At 47.0% G+C, this 14,129-nt stretch overlaps 1 protein-coding gene across 6 annotated transcripts in view; it reads left to right on the top strand.

Moving 5' to 3' along the window:
- The window catches only part of GJA8 (gap junction protein alpha 8), a 53,234-nt gene that overhangs the window by 16,051 nt on the left and 23,054 nt on the right, over positions 1-14,129 (top strand). For 2 of the 6 annotated variants that reach the window (XM_059817307.1, XM_059817315.1), the window contains 2 exons: positions 4,073-4,166; positions 11,795-11,966. The exons of 1 other annotated variant lie outside the window; for it this stretch is intronic. The gene's annotated coding sequence lies outside the window, so the exon portion shown is untranslated. Of the gene's footprint in view, positions 1-3,574; positions 3,648-4,072; positions 4,167-11,794; positions 11,967-14,129 lie in introns of those variants that run through there. 3 more of the 6 variants (XM_059817331.1, XM_059817296.1, XM_059817322.1) reach the window with 3 other exon arrangements.

Here is a 14,129-nt window from a genome sequence, read left to right as displayed (position 1 = left end):
CCTGGCAGGATACTATGACAGTCTGTGTGCGAACAGACATCTGGAAAATTGACAAAAGCGGTATTTGCTTAAACAAACTGCAAGATCCTGTAGCTCGAGCTCTTGAATCCACCTCAGCTGCACTAGAAACACTTTCCAGAATGAGAAGGGGGCCAGGGTGGCTTTCTGTAATCTCTGCATCTCACAGGGCCTGCAGGGTCCTGCGTGGGGGTTTCATTCAGCTCCTGTCATCCCTGAGCATCACCCCAGGGCTGCTCTCACAAGCCTGGACTGGGGTCAGCTGTGGCTCTGCTCCTTCCCCTGGCCACGAGCCCCGCGTCAAAGGCTGCAGAGGAGAAAGGTCAGACATGCCCCCAGGATCTTTCTCAAGGCTAGGGGGTCCCTAGGAAATCTTTGTGGCTTTTTGGCACTGCTCGTCTCCTGCTAAAAGGCCTCAGCAGAGGGAGAAAGCGTGGTCCTTGCTGTGCCGCAGGGCAGGAACTCTCAGAGCTGGAAAGGGAACTGGTAAGGGTTACATTTGCGCGTGTAGATATGAGATAAGAGCTGACCTACCCTTCACCCCAAACTGAACTCCCTGAAGCTCAAACAAGGTAAGGCGACTGCTTGTGAAAGTGCTGGGGGGAAGCCCGCCAGACCTGCCAAGTTGCTGCTCTTGCCTGAGGCTGGGAGCAGACATTGAACCACCATCCATGAGGAGCTTGCTAGGTCCATGAGGAGCTTGCTAGGTCCCCGACTAAAACACTTGAGGTCTGGTGGCACAGAGGCATCAGGAGCTGAGGGTGCCAGTCAGGACCCAGGGCGAGGACGGCTGTGCCCTGGGGCAGTGGCTGCTGGGGGCTGCCAAACGTGGCTCCCTTTGGGGGGGACACCATGGAAGCGCTGCCGAAGTCTGTAAACTTAGTGGGGGGACACCCAGCCCAGCCACAGGGCCCACTGTACCAGAGGACGTTGGGTGAAGGAAACTATTCTCAAAGTATTTTTTTTTTTTCTCCTCAGATTTTTTTTTTTTCTTTTCCTTTCTAAAAGTGCTGAAGTTCTGGAAGAATTCTGCTTTTCTAGTGGCAAAGGGAGGGAGAACGTTCGCGCGGCAAAGGCTGGTCTCACGGGCCGCGGAGCACCATCAGGCCAGGGAGGAAGCCCAGTTGGTGGCAGGGTCGCAGGGGGAGGGATGCTCCACTCAATCCCGCAGGCCTGCTCCTGTCTGGAGACAGGGAGGACGGAGAGCCGAGCGTTTGTGTCCCCCACGGAGAGGGCACCAGGGGAACCTGGCAGCCGCCCGCGCTGCCCTCGCTTGTAGGCTAGAGCAGCCGTGGCTGCTCTGAGCCGCCAAGGAGGTGCTGGCATGAAGGGCCCCCGTGATACCCATCTGTTTCTCCCCATGTACACCAGTATACCTACCCACCTCTGTGGGCCCCTCCTGCCCATTGTTCTGCAGCACCTTTTGGTTCAGGGATTGTATTTTTGCCCTAGTTAGGGGGAGGGGGGTGTTTAAAAAAAATATGTAAACGAGAAGAATCCAAAGCAGGAAAAACTCCCGAGGTTCCCAGCGTGGTACTTGGCAGAGGCACAGTCCTGTCTTTGGACAAAGCCTTTGTCCTGAGGGGTGGGGTTGGAGGGAGAAATAGAAGTTACAGACAATGGAGAAATAATTTCAGATTAAGCTGAAATAGCATCTACTAGGTATTTGAGTGGGGCCTTTACTGCACATAGCCTGTGACTGTTGCTTTCAGATATCCCTACAGTGATACACATTACAGATACTGTCACAGCCTCTCCCCCCTGTGCAAATATAAACAGGGCAACATCCACAGCGAAGTGGCCTTAGATGGAGTTCCTGGACTGGAAATCTGTTTCTTCTGGGAAAGAAACATCTCCCTTTAACGATATTCCTGGGAGCCTCAGATCTGTTTTGCACAGCACGGGAAGCGGTGCCTGCCAACGCAAGCATGGTATGGCGTGGGGAGGGCTGGCCTGGCCCTGACACCGTGCTCCCAGCCCTAATCCCTACCTGCCTGCTCTCCCGGGAGCGAGCAGGGGGCTCTGCCTGTGCTGCCTACTGCTTGCAAGGTGCATCGGTGGGATGTGTTTTTGTATTAAATCTCAAGGAGTAGGGAAAGACTCTTCTTGCCTCTGGCATCTTTATGAAGATGGGGAAACAGAAAGCACAGATATCTCAGAAGGTGATTTCCAGCAAGCACACACCAAGAAGCGTCTCTTTCTCCTCTCTCTGTGAACGTAAATTCAGGGTGCCAGCGGACCGGCAAGATGCAGCTTGCCTGGTTAAATGCTCGGTGCATCTCAACCTCACACAGGCAGGGCCTCTCTGGAAGTGAACAGAGAATTTCTCTCAGACCTGGGCTTCTGTGCTGAGGCTGCTGGTAAGGACTTCAGTGGCACCAGCTGGGAAAGGGGACAGCTGTGACAAGCACACCTGCCCCATGGGAATATAATGGAGTCCTTTACCTCACTGCAATGGTTGTAGGGGTTTGCTGTGTGCCAGAGCCTGTTAGTGGTGCTCTGGCGAGTTGGCTGCTCTCCAGAGCAGCGTTGCTTGAGCCGCTGGGCCTCAGCTGTGGTAGCTCAGGCAGTGGGAGCATCCTTAGTGTCCTTGGTACATGTGTGGATCCTTGTTATGTAGGTTGTGGAAGAGATTCCTGAGTTTCAGGTTGTTTTGAAACCCTCTGATCAGCCTGTGGCCACTGAGGCTATCTCTGCTGTTGCTGTGTGAAGTCAATGATCACCACGGCAAGGATGGAGCCAGGATGTTTTGCCTGTATTAAACCAGCATGTATTATAAAACAGCACGTATTGCTCTGTGATGTGGTTAAGCCTACAGCTTGCTGGCTGCTTCTGTGGTTCCAGCTTGGGGACTGTGGTTGCACAAAAGAAAAAGCTTCTTCACCTGCCCCTGAACACTTGGTAGAAAAAGACTTAGGTCCCAATCAAGCTGTTAGTCACAGCAGGTTTCCCAAGCCTTGGGACTTGCCTGTGCAGGGGGCTAATCTCTGTGGGGTGCATGCCAGGCATGCTGCTGGGCGCTCTGCTCTGCTCCAGGCAGCACGTGCAAACGCTTGCCTGGGAAAGCAGTCACTTCAGGGAGCAGATCTTTCCTCTCTGGGAGGGAATAGTGGGGAGGAACTGAAGCAACCAGGCTACCCCTCCATCAGCGTGTTTGAGCAACGAAAAATCTCTTTAATGCTCACTAGGGAACCTGCAGGGGCTTCATAAGAAAAGGTTTGTTCCCTGCAGGCCTGATGCTGTGACAGCTTCCCATGGAGATGAGCTGGCTGGCTAGACAGGAGCCTGCGTACCAAAAAGAGAGGGTGAAAGGTGCCGCCTGCCAAAGCAGCAGCTGGTGAGAAGGCGACTGGACTGCACAGCGTCAGCGCACACATGATCGGTGGGGAAGCGTGAGCCCAGCTTCAATCCTTGTCAATGGCACCTCGTTGACTTTTAACGCTTCCTTATCGTGTCTGCGCTCACCTCGTAGCAGTGCTGATAAAATGCCATCGCCGGTGTAATCTCCTGAGCAGCTCCGCAGAAAACGTTGCAGAGCATGGGAGGCTGAATCGCTTGCAGTCAAGCAACCAGCGTGGGACTCCAGTCCAGAGCAAGGTAACAAAGAAGCGGCCCTAATCTGAGACAAGGTGAGGGCGGAATAACCTCCTAGGTTTATGGAGCACCAGGTGTGCCGATATGACCGGCACGGCAGCACATGGATTTTCTGTTAGAATAGGGGTTTGCAGAAGTTGGGATAGCTGTTACTTTTCAGTACCTAGTGGCGTTGGAAAAGTAAGCCATCTGAAGTGGTTGCAGTATGTTAGTAGCCAGAGCTATAAACAATAGAGTTATGATAACGGGAAGGAATGCACAGGGTTTTTTGTTGTCTTTTTTTCCAGAAATAACTTATTTCTCTCTCTTGGGGTATTAAACACCTAACTGGTATTAAACACCTAAGTAGTTCTTGTACAAATCTTAATTATCACTCAAAGAGGGTATTATTTTTCAACATGTAACTGCTACCTGTAAGCCCACAGCAATTTTTTAAGCTATTTTTAATTTTTTTTTACAGGCAAGCAACTTGTAGTGATACACATGGGAGACTCCTCTTTATGGGTTTGAACTAAGGACCCCTGAATATAAAACGATAAGCAACTACTGAGCAGGTATGTCATTTTTGGAACCTGTAGCTGGTGCCAAACTGGTGTACACTATCTTGCCACTAGAGAGGAGCAACAAAACCTGTCATAGAACTGGCTGAAAGAAGAATTTTCCTTCTGAGTGAGAAATTTGGATGTTTAAGAAATGATTTTTTTTCTTTCTTTTTTTCTTTTTTTTTAAAAAAAAAAAAACGGATCCTAGTCTTAGTGTCCTTCTCCGTGAATTGGAGAGAAAAGTCATGATGCTAAAATTCCTTGCTGGAGAAAAACTTCTGAAGATTTTATCAAAGAACTTGGAGCCAAAGTACTTCACTTTTTTCATGGCTGAAGATTTGATTTCAGCTTCACTGGTCCAACCATTTTAAATGATGAAAGGTGAAACAAGGGACTTCTTTAGAGGAAGGAATTATCATTAACAACAGAAACTTCCAGTGAAATCAATGAAAAGTTTCAATTTGACTTGCTGTTTTACTTTTCCTTCTTATTCATAAAATAAGCTTACGCAGCCCTCAGCACATTTTTTTCTTCTTGGGCTACAGCTCTACTCTGTACTATGTTATTCATTAAATCTTATTATCCTGTATCTCTTATGTAGCGCTAGTCTTGTAATCATCCCTGTAATCACTTCCACATGCTGCAAACTTGCAGAATGGAGAAACTCCTTCCACATTCCCTGTATTCACATTATCTTTGCCAAGTTCTTCCTCTCCAATACTTGCTTGGATACCTTGAAGTTTATTTTCAATATCATAATCCCAAAGCTGTTCTCACAGGAATATCTAGTGTTGCCCCAGCCACCTTTAGGAGTCCCCAATTTTTTCCCCACCAGCTTTGATCTTTCCTGTGCTTCTAAACTGTTCTCCCCCTCTGCTCTCTTTCTCTTGTTTCTGTCCAACATCTTGTACTACCATCTCTTTGTTCCAGTGTCTCCCTATTTCTCCAGTCTTCCATCATCCCCTACCAACATCTGGAACTCGATGTGTGGGAAACCTGGGCCTTTTCCCAAGACCACCTCTCTTCATCACCCCCAGCACTTCCGCTGTTCTCCCTGACAGTGACATCCAGATTACTGCACATTTTACTGTATCCAAGCTCTGTCTTGCATATGGACCTGTCAGATCTCACCAGTTTTTCCTCTAAAATCTGACTTTTTGCCTACACTGTCTAAGTGAAAAGCTCAGTTGTCCTCAGTTACTGCAGTGCTGCTTGCAATCCCCAGCCTCCTCCCTCCCAGCTTCTGCTGCCTTACCCTTGTCATTCTTCAGCTTCATACTCCTGTGGCTTCTCCATCAGGTTTTAGCCTCTTCATGGGGACTCTGTATGTCCTCATTTCATGGCTGTCTGCTATCCCCTCACACTTGCCGTCTTCCTAAGTGGTGTTTAATCACTTACTGACTCTTTCTGCATCTGCTTGCTCACCTTTATGCCTCTTTCCATGCCTTCAAAATTTCTTTTCCTGCACTTCAACATTTTTTTTTTCCTTGACCCTGTTCACACTAGGCAGGATCAGGAGCACAACACCTAATTCCCCTTGAAATGAATACTGATTATCTGCCCACCTAGGAGTTAGGCAAATGAATATTGTTAAGGTATTTGAGTACCAGTGTGCCACCTTGCACACGCCATTAGCTCTTGAGACCAGTACTTAGATTCCCTACACTGCTGATGCCACCTTACCCTGGAAGTATGAGGTATCTGTCAGTAATGTCCCCAAAGTCTGCATTTGGTAATAGCCTGAGGAACTTGATATGTAGCTCTTGCTTCAGTCCACTGGGACCCATAAGCAATCTGTCCCTGTGCCAGGCCTGATCTCATACAGGTTTTCAGAGAAGGCATACAAGATCAATTGGTGCACAATGCAGGGCTGGTAGAGAAAGTAAGTGTGTGTTGTGGCCAGTGTCTAAGACCAGGAGGTAAATGACCCATCTAACTTCCTTCTTTTCTTGGAGGATGGGAAACAGCATCTAGCCCCCTCACCTCTAAAATCCACTGTTTGTAGAGATGGAGGCAGCTATGATGTTGAAGTTTGCTCAGTGGATCAGCAGAGCATATGAAATGAAGTGTATGTAATGTTAGGCTAAGCTGTCATGGTGGTAAAAAGTGGGACTGTACTTCCTTTATGTCCCACTGGCAATCTGCCCATGTAAGACCAAGACTTACATTTGCACTTTATCTAGATGTCTGGTTATTGTTCTTTGAAATTTTAAGGAGCTTCCTTGTCATACTTGAGTGAATTTCATCCTAGAATGTGCTCCTGAAGGGCAGAGCCATTTGCCCATGACACTTGAGGTCAAATGGAGAAAGTGTTGAACTTGACTTCTTTCTTTTTTTTCCACATTCCAGTAAAATGTCCTAATTAGTGGCCTACTGGGCCACATCACCACCAGCCTGGCTTACTATCTTTTTTTTTTCTGGAGTGCTTTTTGACACCACCCCATCCCCCCCGCATTATGTACCTAGACCAGGAAAGACAGCAAGGTGGTGAGTCCCATTTTGAGACGGATACCCCTGCTACAGATCGGTGTGAGATATCCATGTCCTCCTGAAGTCATGCCCTCGGTCAGTGTTCTCCCATGGACATCCTATGCGGCATCCCTTAAGGGTGCTGATATTTGCTGGTGCTCTTCGGAGGCACCCAGCGCCAGCCACCACTCTTTGTCCATGTGCAGCAATGAGGGGATGTAAACTACCAGCTGAACTGCTCCTGTGCTCAGCACTAACCAGCTTGTGTTTGCTGCAGACCTAGTGTAACAGTTCACCATGCCAGCAAAAAAAAAAAAAGGAGGAGAAGAAAAAGGGAATAGAGAAAATAAAAAGCAGGACATGGAGATAATGGAAGTGTGGGAGTACTTCTAATATTATAACTCCACCAGACTTAGATTTCTTTAGCTCCTGCTGTACTTTGCTAAAAATGAGGCTAGTTAGCAGCAGATGTGCATGTAACAACTGACAGGGGAATGAGAGAAACGATGAGAAATGCATGAACTAAGTAGATTCTCTTACAATTCTTTTGTGGGGACTTAGAAGTAGCAGTTTTCAAACTGTGGCCTACTGCTTGCTCACATCAAGTGACCGGGGTGCTGTGGAAGATGAGAGAAGGGTGCAGTAAGCAAGACACATGATGTGTCATCAATCAGAAAAAGGAGAGCACTGGGGAATGGATTACTGGAGCTGCTGAGGGATGATGGTGTAGCTGGGAGGAAAGATGTAGCTTAGGAGTAGATGCTAATGTTGCAGAAGTGGGGATGGGGATTCATGTTACTAAGAATAAATGGGTTTATGGAAAGGATACTGATGGTTATTTGGTAACCAGAAGCTTAAATGATCAAAGAGTTTAGTAAGCCCTTCTGACTTTGCCTTGCCCTTCCAAAAATATATCATGTCTGTGTGGAAGGTCACCTCCCATCCGTTCTTAAACGTTAATCACCCTCTTCAATATAGGTGGCCTATCAGATTGCATAGGCTGGGTAAACACTGGGATATATGATAGCACATTTGCTGAGCTGCAGGATCTAAAGGTAAGGTCAATATCTGGAAGGCCAAGATATTTGTGAGGGGAGGCAGGATTCTTGGTCTCTTCAGCTGCTTGCCCTCAAAATGGAAGGAGAAAGCATTTCAAATTCCAGAAGTCTTCACAGGCTCCAGGCTATAAACAGGCTCTTCCTGTATGAAGCAATAAAGATCTAACAGTAATCAGGAGACGTCTGCTTTTCCATACAGGCCTCATATTAATGGGATATGTTTTTTAAGGGGGATGAAGCCCATCGGTCCGGGGGGAAAGGAGCACCCAGTACTGCTGGTGTGGATCATCCAAGAAGATAACATCAAAGATGATAGAGTCATGGGGTAAAGAAGAAATGAAAACCCAGTCAAGCCAAAGCAGAGGGAAACAAAAAGGGGAAGGAGTCAAAAAACAGAGAGATGGAAAGAGGTAGAAAATAATTAGGGAGAGGTGGGAGAAGTATTGATAGTGGTTCGTACAATGTAGAAATGTCCCAGCCATTTAATACACCCCATAAATACTGTATTTTTTCAGCTACCTAGGCTAAGGGCCTCTGCGGGGACAAGTACACAAATGATGGGTCCCCAAGTCCTGCTGCTCTCTCCAAATTCAATGAGAGCAGAATTTATCCCCTACATAACTATCCTGGATTCATACTGGGGGCTGTGGCTGTAGCATGGTCTGGATCCTCTGTATCAGATCTCTGAGTAAGTCTGTATTCCCAAAAGTAATGTGAAGGAATATATGACCAAAGGAATGTATTTGCTATTTTACTTCGTGGATCACAGGGCAAGTGCCATATGCAGTAGTCGTGGATGCTTTGTTTATCCCCACCTGTCTTGCTAACTTGAATGTAATGGTACTGCATCTTGGGTCTCCGAAGCCGTTGTTGGCATGCAGGTTCTTTGTGTTAAAAATCTTCATGGGTCTGTCACCATAGGCCACAGCTATACCTTGGGGTGCAGAGTATGCAGGGTGTTGATGCTTGGAAGTGCTTCTAAGACACTGTTCTGTATTTCCTGGTCCTAGTCAAGAGACTAAAGTGAAGGTTACTGAAAGTTTAATATCCAGTAGCATGTTGCAAAGGCTGTATTTCCTGACAGCAATGACTACTGTTTCACCCTATAACCACATCTCTGCTCTCAGTCAGAAGCACCAAAGCTGAGCAGCCTGGAGTGCGCTAGCTTCCCTTCTGGTGTGTGTCTGACAGGGTTGGGCAAACCGCTTGGATGATGCAAGAAACTAGTGTCCCTCATAGCTAAGGTGGAATCTTCTAGGAGGTAGGTTGTTCTCACATTAGTCAGCTATGACAGTGAGGGAAAGTGCCTCTCCAGGAAGGATCTGTGTCAGTTGGACCCTTTGTTTACTCTGAGCAAAACCATGGGATTTCATACCTTCTTATACAGTGGTCCCACAATAACATGGGAAAGATCAGACATTGCTGTAGATACAGACTACTGGGACTCTGTCCCAGATGGGAAATCTGCACAGTGAGATGCCAGACCCATGAGCCCTTCTCCTCCCTGGGATGGAATAACCCACCTTTTTTCATCATGAATCTTACCAGCCAAGGGTTTGCCTCACCTCATTCATTAGCCAGCCAGTGTCGGTATAATTAGGGGTTAAGTAGTTAAGCTTCAAAAATACCTTGGAAGTCAGGGAAGCCATATATGTGCTTATTTGCAATTTGTGTAATTTGTGTACTGCCCCTGAGGCAACCAGGCATGGGAATGCAATCCTGTGTTTCTGTATTTAACAACTGAAAAGAAGATATGAGAAGATGTTTGTATTTACAACAGTATAAAGAAAAGCTTTGACTGTCTAACCTGTTTCACCTTCCCTGTTGCATGCATCTTCCTGGTGCCCAGTCCCACAAAAGCAGAAAGCCCGTGTTTTACTGTGCACTGAGACTGGCTCCTCTGACACAGGATGAAGTTAAGCACGCGCGTAAGCTTTGCCAGATCAGGGACTTGCACCACAGACACTTCGAGAACAACTTACTCACCCTCCTGTGTTTCTGTGAGAAATTTTACATCTCTGAACGACAAGATCCTAGCAGCAGTTTGAGAATTGTAAATCACTTGCTTGTGTCCCAGGCAGAGAGGTAGACTACTGTTTCTTAATTAGGGGCCCACTTGTGGTAGGCCCTGCAGAAACATGTATAAAATGGTAACTTTACCTTAAAGCACTTACAATCAAATTACACAAGGAAGATTGAGCCAGGAATAGATAGTGCTGGTATAGTACTTTTAGAGATCTTTGTTGTTGCTGTTTCTTGCAACACAGACATTAGAACTTTACAGGAAACGTGTCGGTCCTCCAAAAGGATGAAGATGTGTAATTGTAAAGGGGAATAAGCATTGTAAAGTTGGTCATTTGTGGCTGTGTACTATTGACCTCTACCATCAATGATCTGAAAGACAGCAAAACAGTCAGTGATCAGTAGGAATGACTCAAAAATCAGTAAGCTAGCAAAAAAACCCACAACATTACTGCAATAGTCTGGATCACTCAGAAAGATGGGGCCAAGCATAACATTAGCTGCTATAAGTCACATGTCAAAGAATAAGGAATACAGGCTATGCTTATCAGCTGGCAAGTTTGTGTCGGGAAGCAGTGACAGGGAAGAAGTAGGGGCTGGAGTGGCTCACTGGCTGACAACAAAATTCCAGGATGATGCTGTAGCTGGGGGAACACATGCAGATTTCGGTAAATAACTTCAAGATGAATAGCTCTAGGAGAGGCTGAGTGCATGTGTCATTTAGCACTAACACAGTCACTTCCCATGTACTCTATTTAGTGCTTTTGTCGGTGGTTCCTGGATGGGAGAGGTTTCAGGGACAATACCCGAGGGTATTAAAGAATTGGAAGCGTGCCTTCCAGTGAAAGAGGTCGCAGAGTTGAAGGGAAAAGGGAAAGCTGAAGGCTAACTTTTTTCAGTGTCTATATATACTAACATGGGGAACAAACTTTCTGTGGTCTAGCAGACTGAAGGGTAGTAAGATCCGAAAACCGGAATTTGAAACTGGGAAAAAAAAAAGTAATCTGAAAAAGAGCACTATTTTTTAACATTGTCTGTAATTGACCACGAGAAGAACTCACTGAGGGTTGCGGAGGATCCTCCACAGGAGGCTTTTAAATTGTGGCTGGATTCTTGTCAGAAAGTAGACCCTTGCAGAGATGGGAGGGATTTCTGCCACATCTTCTGACCCAGGTTTTCAAAGGTGTGGGTCTAGATGATCACAGCAGTTCTTCCTGGCATTACAGTCGGAAGCTGGCTCGCTGTTGGCTGCTATGGGGTTGAGAGTTGGGACCTCACGGCAAGAGCAGAAGGCATCCCCTCTCAACCCAAGGCATTACTCCTTTTTACCCTGCTCTGTGCGAACAGCCTACGAACAGCCAAAGCACATCACTCTCCCTCTTTAAATTTCAAATGCTATTGCGCCAGTAAGCAGCATTGCTCCTCCTTCATTCCTGTTTCCCATGCAACCATCTACCCTGTTCCCACTCCTTGACGTTGGCAGCCACCTCCACCACTGAAAGACCACTGAGGATGGTGGAACTGAGCACCAACATTTCAAAGAGGAGCTGCCCCCACCCCCACCCTGCCACCAGCCTCTCATCCCAGAGCACTGTTCCACTGTCCGTGGTGGCACCCATGGGTCTGGCTGTCTGGTTGTACAGGGTGGGAGAAGTCAGAGTCCCCATCGGGAACAACCAGGCACCATCTTTGCTGGGAGAAGAGGACATGGGCTAGATGCAGGCTTTTCACCTGAACTCAGAGTCTTTGGTTCACCTTTTTATTGGATTATGCTGCAGTGATATCCTAAAGTAAATAAGGCTTCATTAGTGTCCACTGAGGTGCTCAGTCATAAGAGGTATTAATCCTCATTTATCAGTGTTACTTTAATTCTCCTCTGGCCAAGCCAAGGCATTCCTTTGCATACCATCATCTATGGCTTGTCATATATTTCAAACTTTAAACCTTGAACAGTTATTCTCCTATATTTCTGAGCGAAACAGGAATGAGTTCTTTCACTCTCCCCCCAATGGACATTTTGATTCTTTTGTGGAAAAACTATATTCCCATGATGCCAGGCTTTTGCTTCATTTCTTGCCTTATTCCCCACAGACAAACACTGGCAGAGGCCAAGAGGCCAAGAGTGTGCATGTGATGCAATGTACCACTAGAAACTTCAGAGAACAGCGCTGGAAAGATGACCGCTGACGCAGATGGAGGTTGAGGCAATGTTAATATTTGCCAGCAGAGGCTCTGGGCCTTCGTGCACAGCCGGTATGAGCAGGTACTTGCTGTAACACTACTTCCTAGGAAACACAATGGCTACTTGGGAGCCAGCCCTACCCCAAGACAGTGGAGGAAAGCCAGGCAGGGCAGCGTGTCCCCTGCGGCACAGGAGGGCTAGCTGGGTGGAGTGTGGCAAGGGGCAGTAAGCGGGCGAGGAGCTGTGGATGTGATCGCTGAGGCTGCGCGGGGTGGGAAGCTTTTCCTCTTGTGATTTCACCTGGACTGAGTGCCAACCTCAGCACACAATGTTATCACTGCAAGCCAGCACATGGTCGGGATGGCTATGCTCGCACAGTTGGGCCCCGGGAGACTTTCTCCTGTCCTTATAGCTTTTGGCTTTGATGGCTTTTGCCAGAAACATGCCATGACCCTATTCCCTGGTTTTTATTCCGGTGGTACCGGGACTGCCTCTGCTCACGCATGACGTGTGCCACCGAGGCAGATACCTAGTCGTGGGGAGCACAAGTTAAGGGGTTTTTCAGGAACTGAAGCAGAGATCTCTGCTCTACCCCACCCCTCTGGCAATCTGCGCTGCTCTTGGCTGTTTCCTTATCTAGGGTTTATTGCTGTGCAAAACAGCTGAGTTAATGACTCAAAAGGAACGCTCAGTCCCTGCTGCACAAAAACTTTGCTGCTCAGATAGAAAACCTTCCCAAGAAGCCCATTCCCCTTTCTGTAACACACACAGAGCTGTTGAAACCATGAGTACTCTTGGATAAACATAGTCCTTCAGGGCACAGACCCAGTCTGTGGCAGTGGGCTCCACAGCTCAGGGATTTGTGGTCTGTGTCCAACCATTTTTACTTTTGTTGCTTTAAATATCTTGCCTAAAAGGGACAGTCAAGCCTGGATCATCAGAAGCACGTGGCGTTTTCACAGATCTCCTTCCACGGCAGCCTACGGAAGTTTTATCTTCTCTCTAAGGGACACAAGCTAGATAAAATGCTTCCTCTAGAAGTCCCAGCCTGAGCATGCTCTCCTCCCTGCGCTAGCAGGTAGCCTACATTATTTATTTTGTTCTGTTGTTCCACGAATAAGACTTCTATTGCACCTTGCTTGCCTTTTTGCCCAGGCATCCTTTCTTCAAAAGAAGGTCAGAAATCAGTACTCTTTCCTTAATTCCTTAGCAGCCTTTGCTTTTCCCAGGACTGATGTTTTCTAGGACAGTTCCAAGTTTTCCATGCTTTGGCAGGATAGGCAATACATTCAAAGAGTGTAACAGCACGGTATTAGTTTGCAGGAAATAAAGTGGTTCCAACCTTTGACATCTGAGATTCATCAGTGGCTAAAGACCTTGCCATCAGGGAGACCTGTTAATGCAAGTGTCAATTTCTAGCTAAATTAAAATTTGACTCGTAGGACAGTCACATGGCTTTCGACAGGCATGACAATGTATACAGCAAATAGCATCCAAGAGAATTTGCAGGAGCCTCTGTATTTTTTGGGGTCTGTTCTGGGTACGTGATTGGTGGCTGGTTGTTCATAAGTCTTTGTAGGTTCACTGACAGCTCGACAGGATTGGCATTTGTACTCCAGTAAGTAGAGTTGAAAGAGTACAGTAATAAACAGGAGGTTGCTGGCACCCTCATGCTGGACATATACAAGTCTGCTATAGGCAGTGCAGGTGCTGATGCACGATACCCTTTGATACGAATGCAACTAGGTGCTTTGTGGGGCATCGTCTGTATTAAGCTTGAAGGAGGCAGGATCTACGTTCAAGTTGTCTGTGAGCTGTCCTTTAGCTCATATGGGTTGTGCTCTGGCGGTGTGTTTATTGCTTTATTTTCTGCTGAATGTGCTTTGCTATTCTCATTCTGCTTTGCAGTAATTCTAGTCTTCTCGCTTCCTATTTGCTTCTCACATGGTCTTGCCTGTGTCCTTCAAACTACCTCCCTCATATGGATAGCAAAGATGGTCGCTATCTTTCCGGGACTGAGAGATGAGACATTGCTCACAGATGGGACCAGCTTTTGAAACGCGTGAGCAAGAATCCCCAGGATGATACTGTACGTCACCACTCGTGACACTGCTTTCTGGGTGACCTCACAGATCATAAATTGTTCTTGGGAGCAGGACTAGAGCAGATTTAAGCCTTTAAAATTACATACTAGCAGCACATGTGTAGATCTAAGTTCTCATATGATCAGTACGAGGTGAGAAG

This window comes from Gavia stellata, chromosome 1, assembly GCF_030936135.1.
Source record: "Gavia stellata isolate bGavSte3 chromosome 1, bGavSte3.hap2, whole genome shotgun sequence".
NCBI lineage: Eukaryota > Metazoa > Chordata > Aves > Gaviiformes > Gaviidae > Gavia > Gavia stellata.
The sequence above is the reverse complement of the archived record's forward strand: the minus strand, read 5'-3'. Positions and strand labels throughout refer to the sequence as shown.